The 14,515-nt window shown below is 41.9% G+C and overlaps 1 long non-coding RNA gene across 1 annotated transcript; it reads left to right on the forward strand.

The window, feature by feature from the left end:
- The first annotated feature begins 2,927 nt into the window (after window positions 1–2,927).
- LOC113746692 (uncharacterized) lies at window positions 2,928–12,248 on the forward strand. The gene is made up of 3 exons (XR_003463050.1): window positions 2,928–3,206; window positions 10,783–10,870; window positions 12,168–12,248. It is a non-coding gene; the product is annotated as an uncharacterized LOC113746692 (long non-coding RNA).
- The last annotated feature ends 2,267 nt before the right edge of the window (window positions 12,249–14,515 follow it).

Here is a 14,515-nt window from a genome sequence, read left to right on the forward strand (position 1 = left end):
TTACATCGATCAACATTCACTCCACTATACGCCTCTTTTATGAGAGACAAGTGAATGAAGTCAAGATGATTGTTTTTTTTATACCAGATGATATGGGTTGATTAAGTCTTGACAAAAGACATTTTTGTGATCAAGGGGTGGCGGCCTTGAGCAGCAGCAAGATAAATTCCCCATGTAGTCTAGACACTGGTGGTGGTTGCTGATGACTCTGCTGAACCTGATGGCGGATGAAGTTCATCAATCTGCTGTGCTGTGTGGCACAGTTATGACAAACAAACTGGGCGGAGATGGGGACATGAACATACTGAAGGCAGAGAGAGAGAGAGAATCAGCAAGATAAATCCCCCACAGAGTCCAGATACTCGTGGTGGTTGTGGCTGATGGTAGAGGAAATGATTAAGCTGATTAATCTGAGTGGTGGTCTGTGTGGTAACACCAGCATGAAGGCAGAGATAGAGAATTATATTTAAAAAGACAACAGCAAGATGATTGGCTGACGATGCAGGTGTGTCACTGTGCTATTGGATAGATGTGACCATCTTATGAGAACAGCTGATAACCTTGAGGACATTAGTATGAGCATGCGTGAGAGGAGTGAATGGCAGGATGGAAAGAGAAATTGACTACAGGCCTTGCATGTGAAAGAATAGCCTTCCAGACTGAATTTAAAGCTAGAGCTTAATTTATGAATCCATATGTCTTCACTTTCCCCAGATTATTCCTCTTCCAGATGTGTGGTGTGATGCCTCAATGCTCAATGTCGAATACTTAAAATTTCACAACACAGTTACATTTTTTTTGGCCTTAGTCTGCGCTGGTTGCTGTTCAACTTTGTATGATAATATATCAAAGGTTTCCAAATCTAAGTTTGTTTGCATCTTGAAATGCAGCCTTTGTACAAATTCTTTTTGAGAGCAGAAGAAGTAGCCCTGGGATGACAGGCATCATGTTAAAATGGCCAAGCAGCAAAAAAAAAGTCACCAAAAAGCACATTCTGCATTACTTTTGATGGAGATCCGCCTTTTAACAAGTTCTCCTTTTAAGATCTTTTCATATCATAAAGAGAGAAAGGGCAAAGACAGCAGACAAAAGAACCCAAATGCAGAGACTTCACTTCTCCCTTGAAGATGTTAAAATTAGTGTCTTAAAAAAAAAATCAAAGGCTCAACATTAAACGCAGAAAGATGCTTGAAATGTCGACACTGCAGTGTTTTAGAAAAAAGGACATAAGATGAGAGATAGTTGCAACAGACTTTGGTGTCACTTCAAAGCCTTGACTTTAAGAAAGTGGGCTAATATAATACTGATAGGAGAATCTTTACCTGGCTCTGTTGACCTCGTCTGAGGCTTCTGACAGTCCAGCCACAGATCCTGGGACCATGCCTTCACACCATGGAGTAAGGGGGGCTGCAAGGGTCTGTGGGTCATGGGGGCTAGGTTTGACGTGTAACCCTGGAGGTCGTCTTTGGTCTCTTGCTCTGTGATGGCCTCTTTCTTCTCTTGTTATGCTCAGAAAAAGATGGCCGCCTTTGAACTCCACAGTAGCTATAGAAACGGCTGGAGTTCCTCCACTTTAGCGCTTGGCTGTCAGTGTCTGACTGGGCCATCATGATGGGCCAGCATCATTAGAAGCCGGCGCGCACAGGACACACATTGACACATTTGCTGACACAGGGTATATAAACAAGGCCCTGCGGAAGTGTGTATGTGCGGGTGTATTTGTTTTTAGGGGGGTAGGGGGGTCATTTTAATTGGCTTGGCCTACGAACTTACGAGCTACAGAGAACCTATGAGCAACAGAGGCCTGATGTGTTTGGACTACTGAGAACTCACTTTTTCATGTCAAAGATTTAAGACTTTGCTAACAAAATAAAACTTTGACATCTATTGATATAGTTACATGCTGAATCAGAGACACAAACTTAGGCAGTATAGTTAAGTTTCTCGTAGTTCAACAGAAAGTCACCACTGCCATAGGTAGATCAAAAAGGTTACCATCTGCTGTGTGGCACAGTTATGACAAACAAATTAATACATTTATTTAACATAACTATGAGCACTTGACATCTTCAGCCTTGTGTTCCCTTGCAAGCCTACTGAATCATAAAACCTTTCTCCTCCTCTAATTTTTTGTAAAGACTTTAATTTTCCAGTCTCTGAAACTTCAAAGAACCAATGATTCGCAAGTCCACATCCCTCCGAGCACTCCGTGAATCTCCATTCTTTCATTTCGACGGCCCCTTCAGTAAATATGTGCAATCGCCCCGCTTTTCAAACAGATTCGTTTCTCATGTATTTATTTTAAATGAATATTATTAGCTGGCCTGGCAAGAAAAGGTTCTTATGCTAATCCACAGGAATCGCAGGCATTTCCATTTAATGCCTACTTATAGGCCATTCTTTAACGACTATTTGCCTCACAGTCTTAGCAAATGAGCTCTGCACCCGAGACTCTTCTGCGCTCCTAATTTCATCGGAAAGAAGAAGACCCCCCCTCCCGCCTCCTCATCCCACCCCCTTTTTACTTTGATCCCAGAATGTGTTTTTGAATCTGCTGGTTGTGTATTCGAACATCAATGGAGACGCTGTTCCAAGTGCTTGCTTTCATTATTTTTCACAGAGATAAAACGAAACAACAGAGGGATGGGAGGGGACATCGGGGGGTGGAGGGGGGGCATGATGGGAGGAAATGAGGCGGAGGGGTAGGTGACTGTCCGGGATGAGCCTCGCATTGCTGGAGAGACAAAGTGTGTCAATGTGGAATCGCATCCTTATCAGATTGCGTGTCCTGCTTATTAAAATCGCTGACCTCGCTGCCAACCCTGCCAGAAGTCCCGCTCTCTTCACTGTAGCTCTCTGTCTCACTGTGCAGTCTTATCTATGGGCTTTTTGGGTAAAGAGACAGAGATATCTGTGTCTGAATTCTTTCATATGAGGGGAAGGTGCTGCTTCAGCTTCGCTGCAGCCGCCAGTCTCCGCTCCACTGTCTGTTGAGCAAATGTTTTCAGTCATTTTTAGCCACTTCAGGACGATCTCACTCCTATTTTTCTAGTCATACTGGAATATTTGAGATGTCCAGGGCTTTGTGTTTGACCACTATCATTCCAACAAAGGATTGCAAGAACTTTTGACCTTCACCTTGAATCCTCCGGCCCGGCATCCTGCGCTGTGACTGTGGCGAATGCGGATTGAGGCATCCCACCAAGGTATAATGAGTTATGGGGCTTCTTTGATTCCTAGAAAGCTTTCATCTTCAGTCAAGGCCTCTACTGGTAGACTGCACTCTCTCTATTCCGGTTCTTCTTTGTCTCTTGCCTTGATGTTTGATAGTGAAGACAGAGAAAAAGATCTTTAATGTGGTCCCCATTCGATTACCACTCTCCTCACTGTGATGCATCCCTTCTCCCTGTGTTCATGGTTTCATAATTGGGATACCATCACTGAACAACAGGAACCAATTTTGCCTGTTGTCAGTGTGTACTGGAGAGTTATCGAGGCAACCTTTTGCATATGCAACAGCTCAGAATCATTATTGCTCGAGCTCATAACAACCCTTTGAGAGAGGCTTTTTGGGGGGCATTAAGAGCACAGCAACTCACTCGGAGGCGAAAAAAGATTGCAAGATTTGTGGCCAAAAAGAAGCAAACTTGAAAGGAAAACAACAAAGAAAGCATTTGTTCTTCCTCTGCGCTTGCACCCTCAGTCTAGGGTTCTAATCTCTTATTGTTTCAGACCCAAACAGAAGCAAAGGAGTCGCAGATCAAAACAAATGACTATCAAGCTATCAAACAAGCACCACCCTGCTATGATTCCAAACGCTGACTGCGGGAGAGCAAGAAGAGAGTCAGAGTCAGGCGGGTCGCGTATTGTTTCCAGTCACTTTGATGCAGAACTTAAAACGCTGGCAAAAAAAAATAAAAAATCAAACGTCTACCATGAAAGAAGGAGAAAGGAAAAGGAGAAGATAGAGGGAGAGGAGAAGAAAAAGAGGGGGCGGCGCAAAACATGCTAACACTGTTTGTGTATGTGCACTCGCCTTTGTTTCATTAGTGGTCCAGCTGATAACCTTTATTGAGCCTGATCTGGAATTAAACTCGTGGACCAGCGGTGCTTTGAAGCTACAACTGGCTCTTTTCCTGTTTGTGCTGTAAATGCAGGTTGCGGTGCGAAGATAAAGCACTTCTGAAGGATATTAAGACTTGAAAGTCCCTTGGCTATTCATTGGTACATATTTGATGTTGTTCTTTTGCTCCTTGGCTAAATTAGCATATCTCTTTCAAAGCCCCCTCCCCTACTGACAAATGTAATCCTCTGCCATCATGCGTTCACTAAAAGTCATAAATGATAGAAATACATTGTGTATGCCACCGACACATCAAAGTATGATAACACGATTAGCCATGATGACTCGAGTTTGTTTTCTCCCCTCCCCTCTTCTCTCTTTCTTCCTCAACATTGTAATCAGCAGCCGTTTGCTCCCTCCTGTATTTTTGTCTCTTTCATTTCCGCTCACATCACAGTCACCGTTTCAAAGTCGTCTTACCAGTTGAGGTGGGGTGAGACAACCTCTGCCTCCTTTTGTTCACTTTTATTCAGTCTCTCTCCAGAAAATGTTATCACTATCTAATTTTAGCAGCGATCACATCGTCTCTCGCCGTGACAGCTCTCTCTTATCCCACTCCTTTTCTCTTCCCAAATCGAGTCATGTGCAGCGGGTGACAGGGCAAATGTGCCACACTACTGTAGATGAGCAGCAGTCTGTAAGTTAAACTGCAAGGCACATTCTCTGCCTCATCACAGTGCACACATCAAAACAAAAGGCAGTGACAGCCCCATTGTGATCTATTATTTAGCCCCCTCAGTATTTGATCACTAGCGTGTGCCATAGTGATGATCATGCAGATTAGGCCTGTTTCTTCCAGCCGCCCCACTAAACTCCTTTGCTTTATTGTTTTGGGATCTTCATTTTTGCCTCTCTTGCAAGTGTTCAGTACGAGCCAAACTGGTGATATTTCAAGAACGATATGTTCCCAAAGGAAGGTTGACACTGTAGGTCATTAGGTAGCAGTGCATCAATAAGTAAAGCGGTATGTAAAACTGCGTAAGCAGTCTGCAGACATCTTGTGAGTGTGAATAGCCCGCTTAATGTGTTTGGCAGTCTTTATGTCTGACTTTGAGCCTTTCAGGTATTAACTCTGTCGGTGCTGTTTATTGTGTCTTATAAAATGATTTCTTTGCATAAATTAACTTTTATTTAACCAGGAAAGCTCCTATTCAGATTACAAAATCTCTTTTTTAAGGGAAAATTAAGAACAAGTAAAACAGATACAAAAACAGGTTACAACACATGAATCCAACAATACCAGTTTAAGTAACAGCAACTTCACAATTCTGTCTCCAGGTCTTTCAGAATGGCTTTAAAAGCATTCAAAGTAATCAGATCAGGGAATTTTATAAGATACTGTAATACATAGACAGTATAAATATGGACGTTGTATCTGTTACGTCACCCACAGATTGAAGAGTCATTTAGAAGCTCAGAGTGTGGTGGCTCTGGATGTCACCATCTTGACAGTCCTGCCTCTTCTGCCTCCTGGCTAACCTGGCTACGTGTAATAGCATCCACCTGTCATTCAAAGCGGATGTGCTCTTAATTGTGTATAACTTTCACTTTTAATATAATTTGAACAGGTGAGTTCTATAGAAGAATCAGTTGCCATGAACGGGGAAATTAGCTTTAATTATTATGAAATTATGAGACTAAAAACCAAAACGTTTTTTGTACCAGGCTGTAAACATTATTTCTGCTATGAAGTTGGATATTTTAACATTGGGCCTGATTGAGATTGGCTGCAGAATTTCTGTACAAACAACTGGTACAGACAACACAAAAGTCCCTTGATCACAATTTCCCCCCTTCCAGGCCACCACTGGCTATTGTTCCTTTTTCTCAGATAATCAACTCAACTGATATGTTGAAACAAGTAATCAAATCACAGTTTACCAATAGACCATGTGTTTTTAACAACTTTCATACCAGATGATATAAATGGATGTCCCCCCAGAGTCAATTAAGAACTGAGCAAAACTGTCTTTTATATTATGCACCCTGGGAATAATCTAAAAGATTAATATCATTTGGACATGCTGCCTTTGTATTACGCATTCAAGCAGCATATTTAAAAACTGTGTTTTCATAAGGACGTCATTTATTTCATTGCTTTCAGGTCCTATTTTATTGTGATGAATGTGAAAGTTGCTTCTTTTGTGCTGTGTGGTTATGTTGCCATTTGACCAAGAGACTTCCTGGTTAGATAAAGATGAAATAAAATGTGTTGCAGTAGTATTTTTTTGCTATATTGCGTAACAGAGTTGCAAACTGGGGCTGTCTGGATAAATGTCCTTATTGTCAGACAAACAGCAATCTATATACTGCAATAAACAGTCAAATTCTTTGTATACTTTTGACAACTTCCATGTTTACTTATTGTATTCTTTTGATTTTGTGACAACTTCACTCATGAATGCAGTGCTTGTACTAGCTAGGACTAGAAATCCTTGGATGACAGAGTGTCCTTGAATGCATCACAACCAAGGGGTTTGAAACAGTCCTGTTGTCACACAGCAGTAGTATGTGACATACAGTATTTCTTTTTTCAAGGAAGAAGTACATTGAATGGATTGATGCTCCTCTGATATGAGGAAATCAGTCCACACACCCATGACACGTCTTGCAGACTGCTCAGCCAGGCTAGAAGATTTGTAGTTAATGAGTTAAACATGTAAAACCACAGTTTGAGAAAGACCACCTCAGAACCTCTCTTTTCTCACTTCCTCGTTTGTCTCCAATCTCTCTTTTCCTCTGCGCTCTGTCGTTTTATTCCTCCAACTCCTGATTAATGAGTCACTCGTTATTTAGGCCCAAACACTGACAAAAAAGGCTGTGAGCCATTTCATGTGCACCAAATTTAAACATAAAATCCTTCATTTGTGCTATTTTGCTTCAATCTAGGTGTGGATATATATATTGTGCCTTAACATCTAAATCTTTTACTTTATTCCCCCTTCAGGCTGACTCCAGAAAAAAAGAGGGTAGTTCAGATACTTTATTAGGTAAATTATGCCTGAGAGGGCTGAAGGGACACACCAATCAGAGCTAATCTCGTTTGATTCCAAACATGAACGCTGCTCCCTTTAACCTTAACCACTCAGCTGTGCAATTGTTCACTCAGTAGAGAGAGCAACTCCGTGTGTAATTAGCGGAAGACCCCTTTATGAATGGAATTAGCATCATCTTTGTCCTCCCACCAGGAGTATAGCCCTAATTATCCATCTGCATGTTCCAAGGGAGGCCGTACACAAGGCAGAGTAGGACAAATGCATTCTGGCTCTTCTGCTGGCCCTCGTTTGTTGAGCTGAAAAAAAAAAAAAAGATTTAGAAAAAAAAAATCGGAGACTTTTGTCCAACGAAACAAGGGCAAACTCTCAAGTGCTAATTGAAGTCTGACTGCAGATGGGTCTCGTTAATTTTCCACCACTGGGTCACACTGTAACCCCCGGCATGGCCCTTTATATGAGTGAATGTGTGTGTTTGTCTAAATGTGTGTGTAGTGATGGTCTGTGTGAGTGTGCAGACAGTGTTTTGGGTGAGATCATTTTAAGGGGAGAAGTAGGGGTGCCCAGAGATTAAAGAAATAATCCAGTGCTGGGTGCCTGCACAGCGGTCAGCCTCGCCGCTGATTAAAAATGCTAATGTGCCTCCTTTGTGCTTTGATGTGGGACGAACAATGGCGGCAGCGTTGGTGGGGGGGTGTTACCGTGAGACGATGTAATCCTTTATTTGTCGCCATGCAATGACACCCAGCAGAGCGCTGTGACAGTCCAAATCAATCATGTCACAGGGAGCCGCCATGAGTCCGCCAGCTAACTATCCCCCCTACTCCTGAACTTCCAAGGCTGCGCAACTCTAATTAGCTTCCCTCTCTCAACATGGTTCAGAAGGATTGAACTAAGAAAGATATGAAGAAAGAAAGTTCTTCAGCAACAGCATGAAGTGCAGCCACTAAATACACTCTCAGGCACCAGACACATGAAACACACTAACAAGTAGCACATCAAACTATCGCACATTTTAGAAGAGAAGGGAGCTACTGTGAAAATCTTTTGTTCAGTCTGAAGGACATTTTATGTCGGGAAATTAGTTAGAGGATGAAATACTTAAATTGTCTTATTTACATGTTGCGTCTTGTTGGGGTCATCAGATAGCCACTCAAGCCTCTTGTAGGATAAAATGAGCATCTATACAGATTTTTCAAGGATGCCTGCGAATAAATAGTATGTCAAAAATAAAACAGTGTGACAGTATCTGGATTGCAGTTCGCATGACATGTAGACTGATTTTTTTCCTGTGAAGACCTGTCCAGCTAATTCCAGATGGTGGCATCACAGTTCGGCGGGCTGTTCTTAAATGCAGCATTTTTTTGTCTGCAGGGATTTCCAGGAGATGTGGGCGTCTCCAAATCCTTTGTAGCTGATCTTGTGCGACCATTAGGGTCCAGTGATAAAGCTCACCTAAGCATTTCTGTCAGATATTTAGTGACGCACACAAGATCATATTCAGTGAGTTAATTAGGCTCACTATTGATGTTTTATTGTTAAATCTTAATATCTTTTTAAACTTGTTTTATGTCAAATACAGAAGATGTCACATGTGGGTGTGGCAACCTCTGAGTACTTTGAAGTTGAGTACTTGTAAGTAATGCAAAAGCAATGTAACTAATTACTTTTGCTGTTGAGAAATGAATAAAATAATACATGTATATATGCCGTACGTACACGTTTGTTTCACCTTACGTTACATTCCAGAGGAATCACGCTGCCATTCATCCACAAACTGTGCCTTAGACACAGTGTACAGTTAATCCACTGTCAACCCAACTGTGGATAGAGACTGTTTCACTTTTCAGACACTGGCATCCTCCTATTGTATTGCTCACTTTCAGAGTTTTGACCAAAATTTCCTGGCATGTTTACCATGTTTACTCTGCTTTCATCACACCACGATCAGGATGTGACACTGCCGTGACTCTGTTTCAAGACGTCTCCTCAGCTTGAAACCATCATCGTTGTCACACCCTGGCGATCTGTCGCTCAGCTGCACGCGCACAAAGCTTGAAGATATTCTCTTCAGAGAGCTGCGTGTATGTGTGTGCGTGTGTGTCTGAGAGACAGAAAAGGGGGTGCTGGGATATGAAGTAGAAGGGCTTTTATCAGCCTCTGAGTTGGAAGTCTTTGAGGGCCTCCTCAGAAGCTCAGCATTTCTTCCATTGTTCTATTTCCATCCCTCGCTTCGCTCCTGTCACATGTAGAATTACAAAAGGCCTCCCAAACCCCCACCCATACCCCTCCTCTTCACTCATATCCCACCCCTTTTCCCCATGTTCCAACGTCAGAGGCATATAACCCACTTAGATTATTCTCAAAATATTTCACAACTTTACAGTGTTCCTACCACAAATTGGAGTTCAGGCAAAGAACTGGAGCTGGAAAGCTGAGGTTGTGAACTTCTTTTAGTTTGAAGTGAAAAGCAGATCTCCTAATTTAACCCCAGTCACTCCCTTCTACAGAAAAACGATAACACTCCTGTGTACTGTAGTTACACTGTGCAACACACCATGGTAACAGTCTTATTGTCTTGTCTTGAATACCCCACCTCCTTCGAGTCCGTTATTGTAAATATGCAAAGATCAGTGCAGCTATAACATGAAAAATACACCTCACACACACTCACCATCTAACCTGAGGGACGGGTGGAGAGATTCTACCTGGTGTCTGTATGTCATCCTCCGGCAAGATGGTGTGTTTACTGTATACGCTAAGATGAAATCCTATCACAACAGGAGCTGACTCTGTCTTTCTCTCACACATGCACACACACACACACACACACACACAGACATTTGAGACCTTGAAAAGCCTGCCTGCAGGCCTGCACCCGTTCACCAACAGGTGATGCCGATGTGACATCTCAGCTACAAGAGACAGAGCCCCTTCCTTTGCTCTCCTTTCTCTTCTTCTATTACCCCTTATTTTCCCCTTTATCTTTTCCTAGCTCCTCTGCTGTGTCCTTTCCCCCACCTCTTTTTTTTGCCCTTTCCCTCATTCTGTCCCCTCTTTTCTTTCAGTTCTGCCCCCGTTGTCATCATCCCATCCCCCCTTTCTGCCCTAAGGTACGAAGTGACTTCAGGTTTCAGTGGTAGACACAGGAAAAGGAAGATTAGTTGGCCATTTCCCTAAACATAAACTGCAGCAGGTGTATTGGAAATCCCCCCGTCTTGCTTTTGTACAGCGGAGATCACCTTTGATTTTTGAGACCCATCGCCTGAGAGCACGTGAAACCAAGCTACGAGCCAGGGAATGCAAATAGAGTTATGTCTCTGTTACTGATACATACTAAACATTAACTGTGAGTCGTTGGTGGTGTAATAACTCCTCCTCTGTGCACAAACCCAGCTGATCCTCTGTCCGGCGTAATCGAACATGACACCAGCTTGTGCAAACAACAACTTGGCCATGTTATCTGTGCCATTTTCCTCCCCCCACTCCCTTGCTTTCCTCCCTCTTTTTTCATTCCTCCACCGGAGATAACAAGGGGTGATTTCAAACCCTCTGCATTCATATGCTGTCGGAGAGCTCGTTCCTCTGCGTGTCGTGTGAGAGTTCACGTGTGTGTGTGTGTTCATGTGTGTGTAAGGTGAATAAAGGTATCATTGTTGGTTGCAGGTGTGTGCTTGTGCCAGGCAGGCTTCAGCGGAGGATCCGGAGAACAATGGCTCTCTGTTGGAGGACACACCTGAGTCAGAGAGGGGAGGTGAGAGGGCCCGATCGCAGGAAGATTACTCAAGAGCAGACTTCATTAAACCTGAGGGGGGCAATGAAGGGATGGAGGGAGGGAGGGGAGGGAGAGATAAAAAAAAAAAAGGTGCAGGAACGTGGAGGGAGAGATGGAAGGAGAGAGCGAGAAACATGGAGGGAGAGACAATGGGGCTAAATACCTGGAGGAGTGGGGGGAGCTGAGGATAGTGGAAACGGAGGGTGGAGGGTTAGAGTCTCAAAGTGAACTGAATGTTGAATGAAAACAAGACAGTCAAGGTTACTGTGAATTCACAGCAGGTGCAACTTCACCTCCATTTAGTGTGTTTAGAAGCATGCATGACATGATGGAATAGGGGGCAACAAACCACACCCATGAACACAGCATATTATCACCTCATAGTTATTAGTAAGTTATTTATTAGTTACATTAGTATAATATTCACTCTGTTCACCACTTTGGTTCAGAAAAAACTTAAAGCTAAATGCTTTCACTACATTGACAACCTATTTTCTAACTTTGCTCGTTTGGTGCATAGACCATATAAATTATGGACATAGCACCTGTGGTGTCACCTGTAGGTTTCTGATGGCCTGTTATAAAGCTCAGGGTGTGGTGGCATCGTCCCCACTAATCCAAAAATGGAAAAAGACATGGAGCATGGTGGAACTGAGGCAGACTGAATGAAGCCTGGTTGCTCAAACAAGCCACCTGCGAGAGCAACTACCTGTCAATCAAACGGCCATGCTGTTAATTATGTATAACTTTCAGCCTTAATATAATTTGAACATGTGAGTTAAATATATAATTTGGGGAAATTAGCTATAGAGACCAAAGCCGTTTTTTGTACCAGGCTGGAAATATGTTTATGTCTGATGTGAAGTTGGACACTTTAAAATGGGGACTTAGGGAGATTGACTCGTTTTTTAAACCAGCCTCAAGTGGCCACTCGAGGAACTGCAGCTGCTGAACTTGGGTTGTAAGAGCTTTGTTTGCAGCATCAGTTCAGAACTGGAGAGCATTTCTTCTTTAAAAGAATGACACTAAAAGCTTTTCTTGATGTAAATTATGTTTTCACTCTTCTCCTGACTGGAAAAGATGGTGATAGATGGTTCATCCAATCACCTGCCAGGTCAACTTCCCAAATGATTCTGTTTAACAAACCATATGTTAAACTTAGCTTGTTTAGACAAATGAAATATTAAAAAAATGGACAAATGTTATGGATGATAAAAAGAATGATGCCTTTTATGAACCCCAGTGAACTCAACTTCATTGCCACCTGCCCCCGCAGGTGCTTGCAGCCGGCCTGGTCCAGTCTTCTTCATGGGTCCCCGACCATGCATGAGTTTGGTGCTGTTTCTATTTATTTAGGTAAGTAGATGCATACAGAAAGTAAACTAAGGCACCATTCATTACCATATCATTCATTGTTTATCCTGCCAGTCTCATGCATTCATAGCTTTACTCTGAGAAAATGGCAATTTCAAATGTATAGAATGTGTTTTGTCAAGTAATACTCGTCCTTGGACATTATACTCCACATGTGACTCATCTCTCACTCTATCACTTAATGTATTTTTTTATTTAATTATAGGCAGTGTCACAAAATAGAACCCAGCACCAGCTCAAGATCGAGGTCCCTAAAAGGCTGATGTCAGGACCGTTATCTGAGATGCACATTTTTGGAGTGGGAGCCATTTTTGCCATTATCCAGGTAACCATTGCTTCCAGTCCATTTTATTCCTCTGTAGATCTATACGGACATGTTGACAGCTCATAGCAGGAAAAGCACAAGCGTAATTAATACATTAGTTATGACAGCATTCCAATTTATTTCACGTCACTATTAGTTACACCTGCACTTTTCCTGATAAAAGTCAAAACATCTGCTGTGCAAAGACTTGAAATGGTGACCCATTACAGTGAATATCATTCTTGATTATCGTTGTGCTTGCAGTTGAAACAGCAGCATGATTTGAGTCTTGTAGAGACTTCAGAGTAGCTCGAAGCGTGCAGCGTTCACAATCTGTTGATGGGACTTCAAACTTGGACCATAAACGATAAACAACACAGATTAAAATGAATAATGATCATTAAAATTATTCTGTATATACGTATTTATTGTGACTTCCTAGTTGGGAGATGGTGTTGTACATCATCATCAATACACTATTTATCTTGGTCAAACTTGGGAATATTTTTCCATGAATTTGTGATTTCGGAAGAAACAAACCCTGAAAAATTGTCTTAAACTAAGCATGTTGTCCAGTGTGATCAAGCAGAGATGTATTGTGAGCCTGTTTCAAATCTGTGGCTGTTTATTTATCTGTATATTCAAAGTAAAATGTATGAAATTATAAAACATATGGCAGGCCTTGGCAAGCAATAAATACATCATTTGTGGTTTAAACAATGTTTTTGTGGGTTTCTGACAGGTTTGTTGACACAAGTTTTTCACAGTTTTACGCTTAGTGCTCACTTTATTATTCACACATGTCAAAAATTTTATTCAATGAAATAGAACAGCTCAGCCATATTCTACTCTTATAAAGATTAAACTGTATGTTAAGGTTGTAGTTTGTATTATTGTTTATAGATAAATAATCTAAAATACTAATAAACACATAGTTGCACCTCTTAGAAGTTTTAACAGAAAAGAAATCTCACCATTATGAGCTTCATAAGGAAGAATATGTGGCAGCGCCATTATACTTGAGTTAGATTACATGTGTACCTAATAAAGCGGCCAAAGAATGTAGCTGCCAAAAAAAGTGGTTAACTTATGTTAGTGAAATGTAAAGTAAGAGAAAATATTATCTTGAAAAGTTAAAGAAAATGTAGTCATAAAACACTGAAGTCACAGGCTCTGCTGATTATCCACAAGAACAATCTAATTTCCTTCTTTGAATCTGTACAATGTGTCTACAGGATATCTCTGCACTACGCCCTCATTTAAATCATATGAAACACATCTATGTATGAGCGTGCATGGACACCACCACCTCATCTACTGAGCGAAGGTTTGGAAGGAGAGACCCTGCGGCAAGGCCTATTCAAATGCTATATTTATATAAGGCAAATGCAGGACTGAAAGGAACTCCTGTGCAACCGTCTAATGTTGAACGTCCATCCACAAACAGCTGGAGGGGTGTAAACATAACGGTACAGTCCGTATGGAGAATGTAGAGCACCAGCTCATAAACGACAGGCTTTAAAATAACACAGAGTCCGCTGGGGATCAACGCAGGACAGAGCGTGAACGTATCATAAGAGACGACTCGTGATCTATGAGGAGACACGGACATCTCCTGCTGTGAGATGTGTGGCTGGATTTGAGCACATGGAATCCAAGAAAGTGTCTTACGAGCAGCCAGAGGAGTGGTAATGACAATGAACATGTTTTACACCAAGACGTATGTATGTATGTATGTATGTATGCATGTATAGTGTGCACACGCTTTGCTCAAAGACAGGTAGAGGTGGTACATAGGTGTGAGGGAGATGTTCAACTAAAACAAAGAAAAAGTGTTCAGTTCTGCATGTTGGTCCCATTTTGTGGGAGTCTCATTAAGAATTAAAGTCAAGCAAAGATAAATGCTAAAGCGTCTTGTAGCATGTCAAGAATATAATGAAGATCTA

This window comes from Larimichthys crocea, chromosome X (genome assembly GCF_000972845.2).
Source record: "Larimichthys crocea isolate SSNF chromosome X, L_crocea_2.0, whole genome shotgun sequence".
NCBI lineage: Eukaryota > Metazoa > Chordata > Actinopteri > Sciaenidae > Larimichthys > Larimichthys crocea.